Below are 17,391 nucleotides of genomic sequence, written 5' to 3' on the forward strand. Positions count from 1 at the left end.
TGAAATAAATATGATTAAGAGTTAGATAGGTTATGAGTGACATTTTTGTTACTAATAATGATTTATGAGATCCTATTAGAGACTAAAGAAAATTTTGGTTATTATAAGTGTAATACCCATTCAATAACATTAGGTTTAATAGATAAGATCACATGGAAATGAAACTCTATATGTTCAAGCTAGGGACTCGATCAAGGGGTTCATAGAATGATTCACTAGCCAAATTAGGAGAGATGAATTAACATTTTCTCTTGTAAGAAATAACAATGGATGTAGATTATAAAAACAACAAAACATAAATGGTTGTATTTGTATATTGTTTTTAAATCATGATGACATAATTTTGAAACATTCAAATGGCTTGAGGGATTAACCCTAGAACACATGCACACCATTGTAATGTAATAAAGAGGTATTGCTAGGAATGTTGTGATGTTTAATTTGATTGAAAAGATACTAGTTACTTGTTCCCATATTAGTGATCTCCACTTCAGACATATACTAGGATCCATTTATTTGTTTTAATTTTGTAATAGATATGACCTTAGTGTTTCATGGTTATGATAGAAAAGTATTGTAATAGTGTTAGAATGGTAATTTCTTTATGTTAAGAAAGATAAATGTTGATACACATATTTTGATATTGCAATGTTTTGAATATTTTATGGAAATGATTAGATGAAAGTTAATTGTATATGGTAATGTGAACTATGTGATATTGGATCATTTTGCACTTATCTATATGTATTTCTATAATATTTTATTAGGCTACTGATGGTTAAGTTGAGTGTGCAGGAAAGTTGAACCATGGAAATTATTTGGGGAAACAAGGTTCAAACCTATGTAAACACAGTAAAGCCAAGGTGAATCTTTGAAAGATTCAAAACCTCATTGTATTGTGTTTATTTCATAATTTGATTATGCATGGGTGTTATAAGTTTAAAGATCATGATTAATTAGAGACATGTGATCATGATGTGTAAAATGTTTTAATGTGTGTGTGTGTCATTTAACACTTGTGTTGTCTATGTGTAAATGACATGTCATATAGGGTTTTTGGGCATGAAGTCACTTAACCTGAATTTAATCCCCATTATGAAATCAAGTTAATCCACCTTGGAGAGTGTTAGGATGAGTCATCTTCATGATGGGATTCAAATTAAAAATTTGATAAGAACTTTAGAGAGCCTAAAAGTGGTTCCTGAGTGTTATTTTGGTAAAAATAATTCACCCACATGGTAGTAGTATAGATTGGGGGTCTAGATACACCCATAAGTTGGCCTAGGGGTTTAGGAGACCCTCTAAACAAGTTATTTTCAAGCCAATTCGAAAATCAAAGTGTGAAATGAACTCTTTCCTCATCCCACCACTTGAGTAAGTTTCTATTGGTAGAAAGGTACAAGGGTGTAAGAGGGGTAGGCGGGGATGGAATGGAGGTCTTTTTAGGGAGCTTTGGCCAAACTTAGTGGTTTTTCACCCACTTTCTAATTGTAGAGACAGATAGGGTTTTGGAGGAGAAAACATGGGAGCCAAGGGGGGGAAGCTCTTCATCACCACTTCATAGCCATTAGCATTGGAAGGAGGTTAATGCTTCATCTCATGAAGTTTCTTATCTCTTGAAAATTGAATAATGGATATTGCAAGAGTGCTCTTGTAAGGTTTATGTGTTGCATGTGGTGTATGTAGTAGCTGTTGTGTATGTAAATGAGCATGTTAGATTTACTTGCATTTGATCTTGTTTCTTGAATTTGTTGTGGTGGATTGAATGTTGTGTTGGGTGTGAAGGCTTCACTCACCCTTGTGAGGGAAGAGAAGCCTTGGGGTGAAGGGGTTAATTGGGCTTTACATTGGAGTTGAGAAATCCTTCTCTTGGAGAGAGAATAGATTTCATCGAGTATGGACTCCATTGAAAGCCATTTGCCTTTCTATTGTTCTATGGGGAGGTATAAGTGAGAATTTGTGAAAGGAGCAAGTATGGGTAATCTTTTTGAGGCATGTGAATATTGATAGCCTTGGATGGAATGTGATTCTTGGAAGCCTGGCTAGGCATATTACAATTGTAAGATTTGTTAATGCATAAGGAAATGGCCTTCTCCTCTTTGGAGAGCCCACCTTCACCCAATGATTATGATTCCATTTGTGAATCATTGTGTAAACCTTGGTTGGGGTTGTGATTTTGTTGTAAATATGTTGGATTCATGTTCTTGTCTTGTGATGTTGCTTGAATGTATCCCATTTAAGTCTTTTTTTCCCTAGCTTAGTGGGTGGTCTCCTTGAGGCCTAGGTTGGGAGGTGAGCCTCCATGGTTCTTATTTTCTTTGAAATTGCAGGTTATTTGATGCTCTTGGATACTTGGAAGTCATGAGGATTTCATTGCACAAGAGGAGGGAATACCATTGTAATTGGATTGATAATGGAGATACAAACTCCATCTTGATATGTGTTTCTATTTGTGATTTTAAGAGATTGGTGTTGTTCATATTCAATTAACAATAGGGAGATTGAGAAGCATCTATGTATGGTAAAAAAGTCTTACCATTTGTGTAATCCTATTATGGTGATTTCACCACCTTTTGTATATCTTGAAGGTTATTGTGGAAAGTATGTGTTGGTGTTGGAAGACAAGATATCATGTTTTAAAGTTTTTGCTATCATTTCATATTGATGTAGAGTTGCTAAATGGATTTAATATCATGTTATAATTTTTAATTGAAGGACGATTACCTTCATTGAACTTTATTATTATTTCAACTTCCTTGCATAATAGAGTATATGTATATTCAAATTTAAACAAGTATATGAAATGATTATAGAATTAAGTTATTGTTTTAGCTTGAATAGCAATCATGCAATAGGATACAAAAACACATTAAGAATACCTTAGACTATAGGGATAGAGAATCAAATGGTTGACATGAATGCATAATTGTATAAGAAACAACTTGTTATAGGTGCCCATTCTATTCTCTGGAAAATGTATGGGAGAAACGAATTAAGTCTCTCCCCAAAATACAAAGCATTAAAAAAATAACATATGGAATTTACCCATATAAATCATGTGACCCTTATGTCACATTTTTTGAATACATCATAAAAAAAAAAAAAATAGTAATAAATATATTTATAAATAAATGTATATGTCATAAATAAGAATCATAGAAGTCTAGACACCTAAGATTATAACTAGAAAGTACTAATAGAAAATCTCCCCCAAAAATATAAACTATTAAATATAAAACTTAAAAACCTTTGACCAAACCCAAACCCAAAATGTTTAATAACAATTTTCAAAGACTTTTCTAGACCCCATACATACCTTTTTGCAGCAAAACCAATATAATTCAAGATGGAGATGGAGCTATGAAATGGCTAACTTGACTTGCTACATGAAAAAGGAGTATTGATGATACTTGTTTCTTTTGGCATGATTAGGTGTGTCATTCCTCCCTAGGTGACCAGCTTTTAAAGGGATATAAAAAGGTAATGTTGCAACATGTTAGTGGCCCCCATTCTCACCAAACCTTGGCGCCAACTCCTCATAGTCTTCAAAGAAAATGCGCATGGGATTTAATGTCCCTCTGACATATGACAATAGTTTAATATTGGTTCCCCACTTTCTTTGAAACAATACAACTCAACCTTTTTGAGGTGACCCTTGTGTAGAGGTTCCTGAAAAGGTGGCAGACAAGTCAATTTTCATGGATAGTAGGGATGGGTTATATGTTTGTTTTTATTAAAATATTCCTTGGACTTAGTAAAGTTAATTAGGTGATGGGATGAGTTAGGTGAGTGGGAAAGTAGTAAGATAATAGATCATTGAGCATTAATAAATCAATGTAGTTACTAATTATTGTTAGTAGTATTTTAGGAAGACTAGTTCAACTAGATTTAAAGTCTTGTATTAAGGGATAGGAGGCTACTAGTAGGAAGTGAGAGATAAGGTTTAACTAAGTCTAGGATTATGTTAATTCTTTTGGGAGTTAGAGTTTAAATGTTAGATAATAGCATTTATTGTGAATATTAAGTAGAATTTAGTAAAACTATTAGCTCTTGTATTAAAGAATTTAGAATTTAATCACATTTAAGTTAACAAATTATGTCAAGGTATTGATTCGTATTTAAGTTTTGATTTTTTTTAATGATATTAGGTCATGAAAATAAGAATTAGTGAGTGGTAAGTAATAATTTAATTTTAAATGTAGGGATTAAGTATTTCATGGTAATCATCTATTTCATTCATTTTAAATAGCCATCACTTTATAATAGTAGAATGAAGATATATGTTTCAAGTAAGATGGGATGTTTTATAGGAGAGGAAGCTATAGGATTATATGATAGTATTATCAAATAATTAATTAAGCATTATTAGTAAATATAGTAATTTTAATATATTAATAAATAATCATAACGTTAAATGATAAAAATGAAAGATATATATTAAGAATGGTAGGTATAAGTAATTTTAAAGTAATAATAAAAATAATCATAAAATAATAATAATATTAATATAATAATAAATATTATGTTAAGATGGGACATGTGGAAGAATGATTTAACATGTATGTCATTCGATGAAAAATTAAGTACGTGTTAAATAAAATATTAGGGTCATCTGAGATTAGCAAATTTTTTTTTTTAAATTAAAAAATAGTCGTGTTTTGCCTTGGAATTTTGGGCATGAAAAAATCTCTATCAAAGGGTTCCAACCCTATTAGGAGCTAATACGAAGTCAATTGAGCTCACTATCTATGAGGTCCTACCTTGACCCATCCTATCACTTATGACATTTTTCTTTTTTATTATGTTAATGATATATTATTTTGATACATTAAGTTCTTGTGGACAATGAAATTTTGACCATTTAGACTATGTGATGATTCCATGTGATGTTATTAGTCATGTAGGACTTTCTTAGATGTGAATTTGCATTCAAAGAAAAACTAACCCTTGGAAGAAAAGGAGGAAACTCAAAAGGAAAACAAGTTAATAGTGAAGAAGAAGATGAGTCAGATGAAGATCTTGATGTCATTAAAGCTCTTCTAATAAAAAGAGCAGTAAGAGGAAAAGGAAAATTTAGATGTAAAATTCCATTGATTTGTTTTTTTCTTGTTTTTTTTTTTAATGAGTAAAAGGTCATAACCATATTATTTGTATTGATTAAATAGATAAAATTTACATTTTCTCTACTCAAATGGGCACTGGTAGGAAAGAATGGAGAAGAAAATCTCTAGTCTTGCATGGGACATTTGTCCTATACAATTTTACATCATAAAAGGGCCATACCCTAGTTTACAAGTTTTTCAGAGATATCATTTCTTTGCAACAATTTACATATGTTCATTTTTATTCCATTTACAATTTGAAATATTTTCCTTTCATTATTATTACATGTTTACTTCTTAAGGAAATTTGAGATCTTGATAAATTTATGCTTGACTAAGAACCTCCTTTTATTGAATTCCCTAAGCTTTAATATTGTTTCTTTCTTCATGGCTAACTTTCATATTTGAAAGAAAGGATATGCTCCCTTCGACCCTTCCTGCAAATGTTAACATAAGACTTGTTTGAAGTGTTAGTATAGTAAACATTTCAAAAGATATATAATCTTTAGTAGCAATCTTTTTGAGCCTTGTTGATGTATTTCTTTTTACTTAGCTATCAATTTCTATGATACAAGGTTATCATAATCAGTGTATGAGTTTTATTAAAATTATTGAGATTACCCTTAATCCTTTCCAGTTTTGGTAATACTTTGATGAGTTTTAATTTTTTTTGTGTTTCTATCTATGTCTTTGTTTCAAATTTTGATTATTTGTGCTAAATGGTAGTGAACAAGTGCTAGCTTTATAATGCAACCCAATAGGTGATAAAATCGTCACAAGCTATAGTAATTACCAATTAAATTTTATGAATGTAATACAAAAAAATTGAATACAACAAAGATCCATTTTGTAAATCATAAGAACTAAATTTGAAAAATAAAAGGAGACATCAAAATAGGGAGCCCAATTGCTACTAAAGTAGCAATAAAATAAAGGGTCTGAATTAATGAGCATCACAAGAGAGAAAAGTGGACAAAATGTTGAATCTAAGATTAGTTTTGACTATTTTTTGTCAACACACTTAAGATGTTTACTAAGTTCATGCTGAGCTAGTAACACATGACAAGTAAAATATGTATAGATGCTAGGTAAACAGTTGAAGTTGATCTACAATGAATGCCAAGCTAGAGAATAATTCAAGTGCCGAGCAATCTTCAGGTGCCAAGTGTATGTGTGAATGGTGGGCCTCTAAACCTCACACACACTTCAATGTGGTCATTACCTATGGAATCATCCTGGGATAAACATGGAGTCACTTATCCAAGACACCCAACAGTGTGACCCGTTGCCTTTTAACTAGAAGGATTTTTCCTACTTATGCTCTCAAGATCTAGATGCAAGAAACCAGACCTTTCTAGAATGAAGGGTTTATGAAAAGTATGAGTGTGGAAGTAATCTATATGATGTGCAATATATTCTATTGAAAAATAAAATAAACTAAGATGTATACATTATTAAGCTAAATGACAATTTAAAGTGATAGCAATGTAAAAACCTAGAAAGTGAGTACTCAATTTGATAGCAATTCAATAGCATAAAAATCCAATCTCCGTAATGAGGAATTAAGTGTCTCTTAAATAGAATTCATGGAATCCATCAATGGTTGAGATCAACTCAGATTGATGGTCAGGACTAAAGCCAAGATTCTTTCAGAGTGGAAGATTCCCAATATAGACGCAGTTAACTAACTCAGATCCTAAGTGAAAGAAATAGTTAACTCAGATTCACTTTAGTGTGAGAGTAAGTGAATTAAGTCATTTCTAATTTGAGAAGTAGTTAACTGAGAATTTCCATTTTGAACTGAGAAATAGAATTTGGGAAAGATGTTCAATTTAATAAAATGAGATATGACCTCATAAATGCTTTTTCTATTTAATTGAATAAATATTTTCAATTGATTAAAATAAGCATAGTTATTAAATTAATTATTTTTAATTCCTTAGTATATTAGCCTTAGGAGATAATTTAATTTAGTTATAAATACTTTAAATTAAATTAAATCTTAATTAAATCAGTTTAATGTGACTAATACGAATCAATACTTTAGGAATTAAATAGGTAGTCTGATTAATGTAGATTTAGGGTTTTCTACACTTGACACTTAGGTCAAGTAGCAAAAATAAAAATAAAAATTTCCTATCAGAATAGGTCTTTAGAATTGATTAGAATAGACCAGAATTGGTAATCATGGCAATGAGCCAATTTTGGGGTATTACATTTTGCCCCTTTTTGAATGAATGTGCGAGCAGGACATTCGATTCAAAGAAAATTAGAAAGTGTGATGCGTAGATCAAGAAATAAGATTGGTTCTAAAGTTGATGTTATAGAGACCAATTGATAAGCTTTTTAAGGACCATCTCCAAAATGGAGCTTAATCCTAAGGAATCCAAGTAGAGCACCTAGATACTTTAATTGATAAGCATTTTAAAGGTTTTCTTCAGAACGAAGTTTTACCTTTAAGGATCTAGATAGAACATCTAGATATACAAGATTGATAGCATTTAAAAGATTATCTCTAGAATGGAGCTTAACCTTTAAGGATCCAAATAGAACATCTAGATACCCAAGATTGATAGCATTTTAAAGGTTTTCTTTAGAACGAAGTTTAACCTTTAAAGATCCAAACAAAACATCTAGATACCTGAATTGATAGATAAGCTTTTAAAGATTATCTCCAAAATAGAGCTTAACCTTAAGGGATCCAGATAGAACACCTAGATACCTAAATTGATAAGAGATAGCAAAATCCAATTACGAGTCATAGAATCATCCCCAGAATTAGGCTTGATCCTCAAGAGTCAGGGTTTAGATTGTATCAAACTCTTTATAAGAAGTGATAGATGGAAAAAATGCCAGAAAGAGGGGAATAAGATGCCCCAAGGAATAAGATGCCTCAAGTGATGAGATGCCCCAAGTGATGAGGACATAAGATAGGAACAAGATGCCCTTGAGCAATAAAGATTCAGATTGATTTGGAATTCCAGTTCAATGATGTAATCATCTTGCCCCCTTGGGAGTGAAATTGAAAGATGACACACCAGAAATATGATGTAAAGTAGTATGTTGAGAGAGATAGAAGAAATACAAGATTCAACAAAATGTAAAAGGGATCAGAATGATCAAAAGGAAATTTGGAGTCAATTCAGTGTGATTTCAAGGTCCAAAAGACCAAGTTTGACCAAAGTTGACCAGAATGGACCACAATTGACTTGAGTTGACTTTTTTCGAAACAAATTTTGAAAACATGATGAATTTGGAGCTGAAAAGATTCCAAAAATCACAAAATATCAAAAAAATTTGAACAACACAAGTGTTTGATCGCATCGGTCCCAAAATTTTAAAATGCATTTTTGAGCTACTTAAGTGTGTCAAATTTTGAATTCAATCCCAAAAATGGATTCAGAGTAGTAAAATTAGCCAAGGGGTGACATTTGCGCAAATCGAAGCACTTTGAAAAATTAGGTCAAAACCTATATAATGGCCCAAGGGGTCATTTTCAAATCATTTGTGCTTTTTGTCTTTAGTGAATAAGAGAGCTCTAAGAGGAAGATGGTAGTTTCTGTTTGATTTCATCATTTCGAGCACTGCTGATGACACACCTGGCCAACAGACTATGGACCTCCAGTGAGTGGTCGATAATCTTGCTTTGCATTTAATTTTTTATGCATTTTGAGGTGGTTTTAGCACATTTTTAGCATGTTTTTAGGTTTGGTTAATCGGTTCTCACGTGGAACTGTCCTTCCTCGCATGAAGCCAGTCTTTTCTTGCGTGAAGATCCACCATCCCAGTGTTTCTTTGCACAATTGACTCAAGTTGAATTTTTTTGAAATAAATTTGAAAAATGATGAATTTGGAGTTGAAAAGATTCCAAGAATCACAAAGTATCAGAAAAATTTGGACTACACAAGAGTTCGATCACATCAGTCCCAAAATTTTAAAATGCATTTTTAAGCAGCTTAAGTGTGTCAAATTTTGAATTCGATCCCAAAAATGGATTCAGAGCAGTCAAAGTAGCTAGGGGGTGACTTTCACGCAAATTGAAGCACTTTAAAAAATTAGGTCAAAACCTATATAATGGCCCAAGGGATCATTTTCAAATCATTTGTGCTTTTTGTCTTTAGTGAATAAGAGAGCTCTAAGGGGAAGATGGTAGTTTCTGTGTGATTTCATCATTTCGAGTGCTGCTGATGACACAGCTGGCCAAAAAACTATGGACCTTTGGTGAGTGGTTGATAATCTTGCTTTGCATTTAATTTTTCACTCATTTTAGGTAGTTTTAGCACCTTTTTAGCATGTTTTTAGGTTTGGTTAATCGGTTCTTAAATGGAACTATCCTTCCTCGCGTGAAGCCAGTCTTTTCTTGCATCAAGATCCACCCTCCTGGCGTTTGTTTGCACAAGCCAATAGGAAATGTCACACGGGAGATACCCACCTCTCGCACGAGATGCGCAAGATTGTGGGTGAACTTCACTCATGATCTTTGCATTTCTCACACGAGGACTTGATTTCTCGGACGAAGATGCAAAATCTTGGGCAAAGAAATGAATTCTCACACGAAGAAATGCATTCTCGCACGAAAATCTTGCATTGCATGTGAATTTAAACTCGCACTTTTGATATTTTAGCCTTGAATTTGCATTCATTTTGTCATCATTTATACTTGCTGAGTAAGTACTAACCGTTTGTGTGTTGTTGTTGTTCGTGTGTGTAGGATGTCTTTGATGATGTTGCATTTAGGTCCCACTATCCACCATATGAAGCTTTGTTGCAAAGCCTTGACAATGTAGACATGGCTCACATAGACTAATTGGGTTTATCTTTTTTATGCCAGATCCCAATAGTGTTGGTGAATCATAGCTTGCTGATTGCTTTGGTGGAGCATTTCCATTCAGAGATGAATGCCTTCCACCTACCATAGGGAGAGATGACAATCACCCTTGAGGATATTTACCAGATACTACAGATCCCTTTTCATGGACCGAGAGTGGTTTATGACACAATGCCTCGAGCAGGCATAGAGGCATTGAGGGCCATATTCTAGCGAGAGTTAGCAATAGGGTGAGCCATCACTTGGGATGAGCTCATCCATACTTATGGCCCAATGCATAAGTTGGCCTCAATGTTAGCCATTTTCATAAACTACTTCCAAGTTCTAGATAGAGGATAGCATGTACTAGAGTGTGGGTGGGGGATTATGCTGCGGAGGATGCTTGACTCACTCGAGTAGTTTGGATGGGACCAGTGCATGCTCACCCACATATTCTATGAGATGCACAAGATTATCTACCATGGGTGAAAGAGCATGGCCGCCGGTGTTTATGTGCTTCAGATCTAGGCCTAGGAGCACCTTCCTTTGTGCAGACCAATTTTTGAGGATGCTTGAGAGCCCATGGAGCTCTACATATGTAGATACTGAGGGCACCTTACCTAGTTAGGTATATGTAAGACAAAGAATTGGAGGACCTATCTTGATGACCTGGTCTTTGTCATATGGCAGCCTTGGAGAGAGACATAGGATTGGGATGACACTCCTAGAGAGCTGAGATAGATGTTCTCCTCGCGACCACTGTTAGGCCGAGCCACATAGATTATTGAGAGGTTTCCTATTACACAAGTGTGGCGACAATACAACCAACCTTAGGATATTGCACAAGAGTATTGCACATATGCTAGATTGGTTCGAGACTTGGAGTGGGGTTGGTCAACGAGGTTAGATCCTAGGCAGTCTATGATTGATGTGTGCAAACTAGTTGTGATATAGTGGGATTACATCCCCAAGGTATCAACTGCAGGGATGATGCTTGCATACCAGGCATACTTCATTAGCCACCCCTTCCTGCATTTCATAGATACTTTGGGGATGGGAACATAGGCACCTTATCAGGCACCCATTTAGTAGCCAGCATAGTAGTAGGCACCACAGTAGGAGGCACCATAGGTGTGATAGAGGGTTTGATAGGTGCATATTCCCCCATGCCAGATGGGATCTGATCTAGGTGGTAGTGATAGTGGTGGGGAGTAGGGCCGATGGCAGAGACTGTGGGTAGAGGAGAAATCACATGAGTAGTAGCCCAAGATGTTGGATGAGGAGATACAGGAGTAGCCTACTATGGGGCCTTAGGAAGCCATGAGGAGGGTGAGGGAGTAGATTAGGTAGGCCTCTTGACAGTTGGGAGAGTTGCAAATACAAGTGGTGGTGAGGGATACACAAATATTAGATACAAATCATGAGATCCAGAGGCTACCAGAGTAGGTACAGGAAATCAAGCAGAGGGAAGAGATGTTGCAGGATGAGGTGAGACTGTAGTTGGCCCAAGTGGCCTATTACTTCACAACATATTCTATAGTAGTGCTTGATGAGGCTCAATAGGTGCCATTCTTTTCATAGTATGCATGAGATTCTGGAGGTGCATGCCCACCAGCTAAGCTAGACATGCCACCTCCTCCTCCTCTTCCAGGAGGTGAGGGTAGTGGACAGAGTTAGACATTTGATGCTCTTACCTCCAATTTTTTATGATTCTAGCTATGTATGGACTGGTGTGCCAACACCATTTTGTATCATTTTTTATCAATAGTTCTCGAATAGCACTCATTTTTTGTACTGACACATTCTTTGATATATATATATGAGATTTTGGAGCCAAATATCATTGTGTTCATGTCTTTGTCATTGTCTATCTTTTGATTTTGATATACATGAGATTTTTTATGCTTGTGATTATGAGATGCAAATGTGATGTCTATGTATGAATGCATGTTTGATTTGAGTTGTTCATGTAGATGAGATGGATTTATGGATTTATGAATGAAATGCATAGGTAAATGGACTAACATTTCATGTAGTGTTCCATGTTTTTGCTTGACAATGACAAGTATCTCAGCGAGGAGCGCAAGGGGAAGAACCAAAGGATCAAATGCTTGTGCAGTCATGAAGAATCATGATACATTGAAGAAACTAAGAATCCCTCATCATAGAAGACAAAATTAGATTTACAATTAAATCATACGTTGATCCAAGTAATGCAATCCTATGCAATTTGCAACCCTAATTTAGTTGTAACCCTAGGTCTGGCTACAAAGTCTCAAAAAAATTATCATCACTGAGCATATGAAAAAATCACATATGTCATAAAATTCCCACTAACATTGTAAACATGGAAATATGAATAGGACATATGTTATAGGTTTTTCAGGATGAAATATAAGCATACAAGGCACAAGAAGCCAGAATGAACAGAACATTTATCCCTTTTGATGTAGCAAGTTAACATAAGCATCAGAGCATAAACACTAGGATGACTAGAATGTTGCTTGCATGGAAGACACACCAAACACACAAGAGATATGTCTCGTGCTAAGTATTCAGTAAGTATTATGTTTGTAATGACCCCTTGCATTCATAACCTGAGATAGAAGTGTTCTAGATATACTTGTAGTGACCCATATGTTCACTTAACAGGACGAGTATTAGTATGTATTGTAGCTTGAAGAGTTCACTCCAACAGACAAGGATAAGAACCAATGTTATTGATGTATCCATAAAAAAAGGAGTCAAGGTACACCCAACCATCCAATATGAGATGGAGGCTCTTACAATGGACACCCCTCTTATAAGAATATGTCAACTTATTGGAACTAAATTGTAAACAGAAAAAAAAAAAAAGATCATGCCCCCAGTCATTACTTCTCTAGTTAGAAATGACATCATCAAGTTTCTTGAGGAGACATGATGAAAGTAAAAGAAAAAAAAACAAAGAAAATGCTCAGCATATCCAAACAAGTATGTCATTTTGAGTGCAATTTTTTTCATGGAATTGATGTCGAGTGTTAGTGTCCAGAACATGGATGAAAGAAATCTCTTCAATAGGGTGACGATAGTAGGCAGACACATCAGAATGACTAGTGACTAAGGTCAAGGAGGAATCTTCAACTTGAAGAACTTAAGAGAATTGAGCAATAGTAGACAGACATAGCTAGAATGAATAGTGACTGACGAAAGAGAAATCTTCCAAAAAGGAACCTAGGAACATGACATAAGCAACAGTAGGTAGACATAGCAGAAACAACTAGTGACTATTGCAAAGGAGATTTTATGAGGAGAATCTTGACAAAGAGTGACACTAATGATAGTAGGAAGACGTAGCTGAAACAACTGGTGACTGTCACACAAAAGATTCTATGAGAAGAATCTCAAAAAGAGTGACACTACTGATAGTAGGCAAACATAGCTGAAACAACTGGTGACTATTGCAAAAAAGACCCTATGACACAAAAGGGTAGTGCCTCTGAACTATGACAAGACTCAATCCATGGATACATGAGCAAAAAGTAGGAAAAAGTAGGAAAGCAACTGCACAGGAAGCCAGAAGATGCACTGCAAGATGGAGCATTGGGAATAAGAGGCACATGTTTACCAGGTTTTCACCTTCTTGGCAAAGCTTTCATTTTTTTTTGCTACCATGATGCCTGTTTCCAAGTTTTCACCAATGGCACTTTTCTTGTTTTTCAATTTTATTTTATTTTGATTTTTCTCTTTTTTGATTTGTTTGTATTTTGAAAGTTTTCAATTTATTTTTTATTACCAAGGTACCTATTGCTAGGTTTTCACTAGGGTTACAATTTTCATTTTAGGACTTTTTTTTATTTTTAGGATTTTTTCAGGACACATAGATATGTACAAAGAGCTTCTACAATTAGATCAGCTATAAAACTACTTCAGATGGAGAGTGTTAATAGGCTCCTTGAGCACTTCTCCCTTAGCTATAGAAAGTTGGTAAGCACCAGGTCCATATACTTCAAACTTTCCTTTTTGAACTCGTTGTTGATTCTTAGGATTCTCTCTTGGGATGAGATCACCTAGTTGGAAGTCACATGGCCTAACCTTCCTATTGTAGCTTCTTAACATTCACTGTTGATAAGCTTGTAGATGGTCACATGCCACTTGTCAACATTCATCCAATAGCACTAGCTCCTAAAGCCAAGCTATTCTATAATCTTCATCTATAATAAGGCCTTTCATAAAGATTCTCAAGGTATGAATCTTGACCTCTATTGGATGCATACCATCCGCTCCATAAACTAAAGCAAAGGGCATCGTACTAGTTAGAGTCTTGATGCTTGTCTTGTATGCCCATAAGGTTGGATTAATCTGGAGGTTCTAGTCCCTCCCAAATTTGTTAACTGTATGATGGAGGATCTTGAGGATCACGTTATTGGATGCCTTGGCCTAGCCATTACCCTGGGGGTAATAGATAGAAGACCAATGTTGTATAATTTTGAATCTCTTGCATAGTTCCTTACGGTCTTTATTTTTGAATTTTCCTCCATTTTTTAATGGAGGATGGTACACCATACCTGTAGATGATGTAGTTTGTGATAAAAAGAGCTATAGTTTTTCCATTTTCTATTATGAGAGGTACTGCCTTTACCCACTTTGTGAAGTAGTTTGTAGCTATGATAATGAACTTATGTCTATTAGAAGAAGTTGGGTAAATCTCACCCACCAAGTTGAAGGCCCATTGTTGAAATGGAAACATTGTGGTAGATGGGATCAACTCCCTAGCTGGAGTGTGAATCAGATTCCCATGGAGTTGACACTACTTGCAGGACTTGGCATACTTGATTGCCTCTTGCTCCATTTTAGGCCAATAGTAACCAGCTTTAATGAGTTTGTGAGCCAATGTCAAGCCATTTGAGTGAGATCTACAAATGCCCTTGTGAACTTCAATTAGTGCACATTTGGACTCTTCAAGTTCTAAACACCTAAAGAATGTTCCATCGAGACCTCTCCTAAACAAGTCATCAGCAATAATGACATACTGTAAAGCATTATGGATAAGGTAATGTTTCTCATTTTGGGTTAAACCATTTGGAATGGTTTGGTTACAAAGATAAGAATAAATTTGATGGTAGCAAGATGAGTCTTGTCCTACGATAGAATAGATCATCCTAGAATTAGAGGTGTCATAGGCTAGGTAGTGCAACGCTTCCACCAAGAACTCATGTCAGAGATCATTTTTAGGCATCTGTAGCAAGGAGGCCAAAGTAGCCATAGCTTCAGCCACTTTATTATCTGCTCCAGGTATTTTTTGGAAGGTGATGTGCACAAAATACTTCTTCAGGTCATCAACCATTCATTTGTAAGGGATCAATTTCTCATCCTTTGTTTGATACACATCATTAACCCGGTTGATTATAAGTTGAGAGTCCCCAAAGATATCTAATTGATCCACTCTCCATTTAGCTACAATCTTCATACCATTAATCAAAGCCTCGTATTCAACAATGTTGTTTGTATAGGGAAATAGAATCTTGTACACTTTGGGTAATGAATATCTCTATGGTGTTATGAAGAGTAATCCAGAACTAGATCCCCGTTGTGTGAAGGACCCATCAAAGAACATCACCCATGTTTGGTGTGTGAGTGTCAAAATTGATTCATCATGGAAATCAATGTTTAGTAGGAGAAGACTCTACATAAGTGCATCTGCTAGCTAATCTGCAATCGCTTGTCCCTTGATGGCTTTTTGTTCAACATACTGAATGTCAAATTCATTGAGTATCATGACCCACTTAGCCAATCATCCTATGAGAGTTTCCTTATTGAGCAAGTACTTCAGTGGATCTATTTTAGCCGCCAGCCATGTAGAGTGGGCATGCATGTAGTGTCTCAACTTTTGGGAAGCAAAGACAACTACCAAGAAATCTTTCTCAATGATGTTGTAATTCCTCTCATAAGATATCAATGTGTAACTCAAGTAGTAAATAGCTCTCTCCTTGTTATCATTATCCTCTTGAGCCAACAAGATTCTTGGAGATGTTTGAGTTGCTAAAATATATAAAATCAAGGGCTTCCCATAGATAGGAGGCATCAAGATTGGTGGATTGGTAAGATATTATTTTATTTGTGTTAAGCTTTGCTCACAATCCTCACTCTAGTTGAATTTCATACCCTTATGTAAAGTCTTTGTAAAAGTTTGTGATCTATCCACCAATTGTGAGATGAACCTATAAATAAATTGGAGTCTGCCTTGTAAGCATCTCATCTAGCTGATGTTTGGAGGTGGAGGCATATCCATAATTGCTTGAACTTTCTCCAAATCCACCTCAATTTCTTTCGTAGACACAAATTATCCTAGCAACTTTCATGATGTGAAACCAAATGCACATTTTTTAGGATTGAGCCTAAGACTAAATTTTTCCATGCGATCTAGGATGGGTCCCAAATCTTGCAAATGAGTATTTCATTTTGCACTTTTGACCAAGGTATCATCCATGTAGTCCTCCATGGTCTTGTGCATCATGTCATGGAAAATTGTAGTTACTACCCTCTATTATTTCACACCAACATTTTTCAAGCCAAATGGCATTACATTCCAATAGAAGGTTCCCCATGCACATGTAAAAGTAGTCTTCTCTTAATCTTCTGGCACAATTTTTATCTAATTATAACCAAAAACCCCATTTATGAGTGAGTACATCTCATAGCCTATTGTCATGTCCACTATCATATCAATTTTGGGAAGTGGAAAATAATCCTTAGGACATGCTAAGTTAAGATCATCGAAGTTAGTATGAACTTTGATAGATTTATGATGCTTGGAGACTGAGACAATGTTGGATATCCACTCAGCATAATCAATTTCATGGATGAATCTTGTTTTCAGAAGTTTCTCCAGTTCTTCTTTGACAAGCAATGTAACATGAGGATGCATTTTCTAAAGTTTCTATTTAATTGGTTTAATGCCTGGTGCAATGGACAAATTGTGCATGATGAGATCAAGATCTAGTCCTTGCATGTTAGAATATGCCCAAGCAAAATTTATCTTCTTTTCTCAAAAGAAGGCAATGAATTCCTCCCTTTCTTCAAGAGATAGTGACTGTGCCAGATGTATCATATGAGGATGTTATTTTGTACTTAGGTTAATTGGCTATGTCCGCCCTATCAACACTAATGATCTCTCTTGAAAGTGACTCAAAAGTGCATCAAATATCTCATCTACAGGAACCTTAGAGACATTTTCACCTTTGGATATGTCTTTTGTTTTTACTTTTTTGTGTTCTACTTTTGCCACAATGTGGTTTTCACCATCAGACCTTTTGCATTTTTTCTTTTTAATTGTATGACTGGGATATTTTATGTTAGCTTTAGTCATGTTGATGCTCTGCTTGCTGGTGGAAGACATTACATGTTCAATAGCATTTAGGTAGCAAGCAAGAGCATAGTCATTCTAGAATGTGGGGACTTCACTAGATGCATTATGGTTCTAGTCTATAAGCTCAAGATGTG

The sequence above is a fragment of the Cupressus sempervirens genome, chromosome 4, assembly GCF_028749045.1.
Source record: "Cupressus sempervirens isolate cs-2001-9-10 chromosome 4, ASM2874904v1, whole genome shotgun sequence".
Lineage (NCBI taxonomy): Eukaryota > Viridiplantae > Streptophyta > Pinopsida > Cupressales > Cupressaceae > Cupressus > Cupressus sempervirens.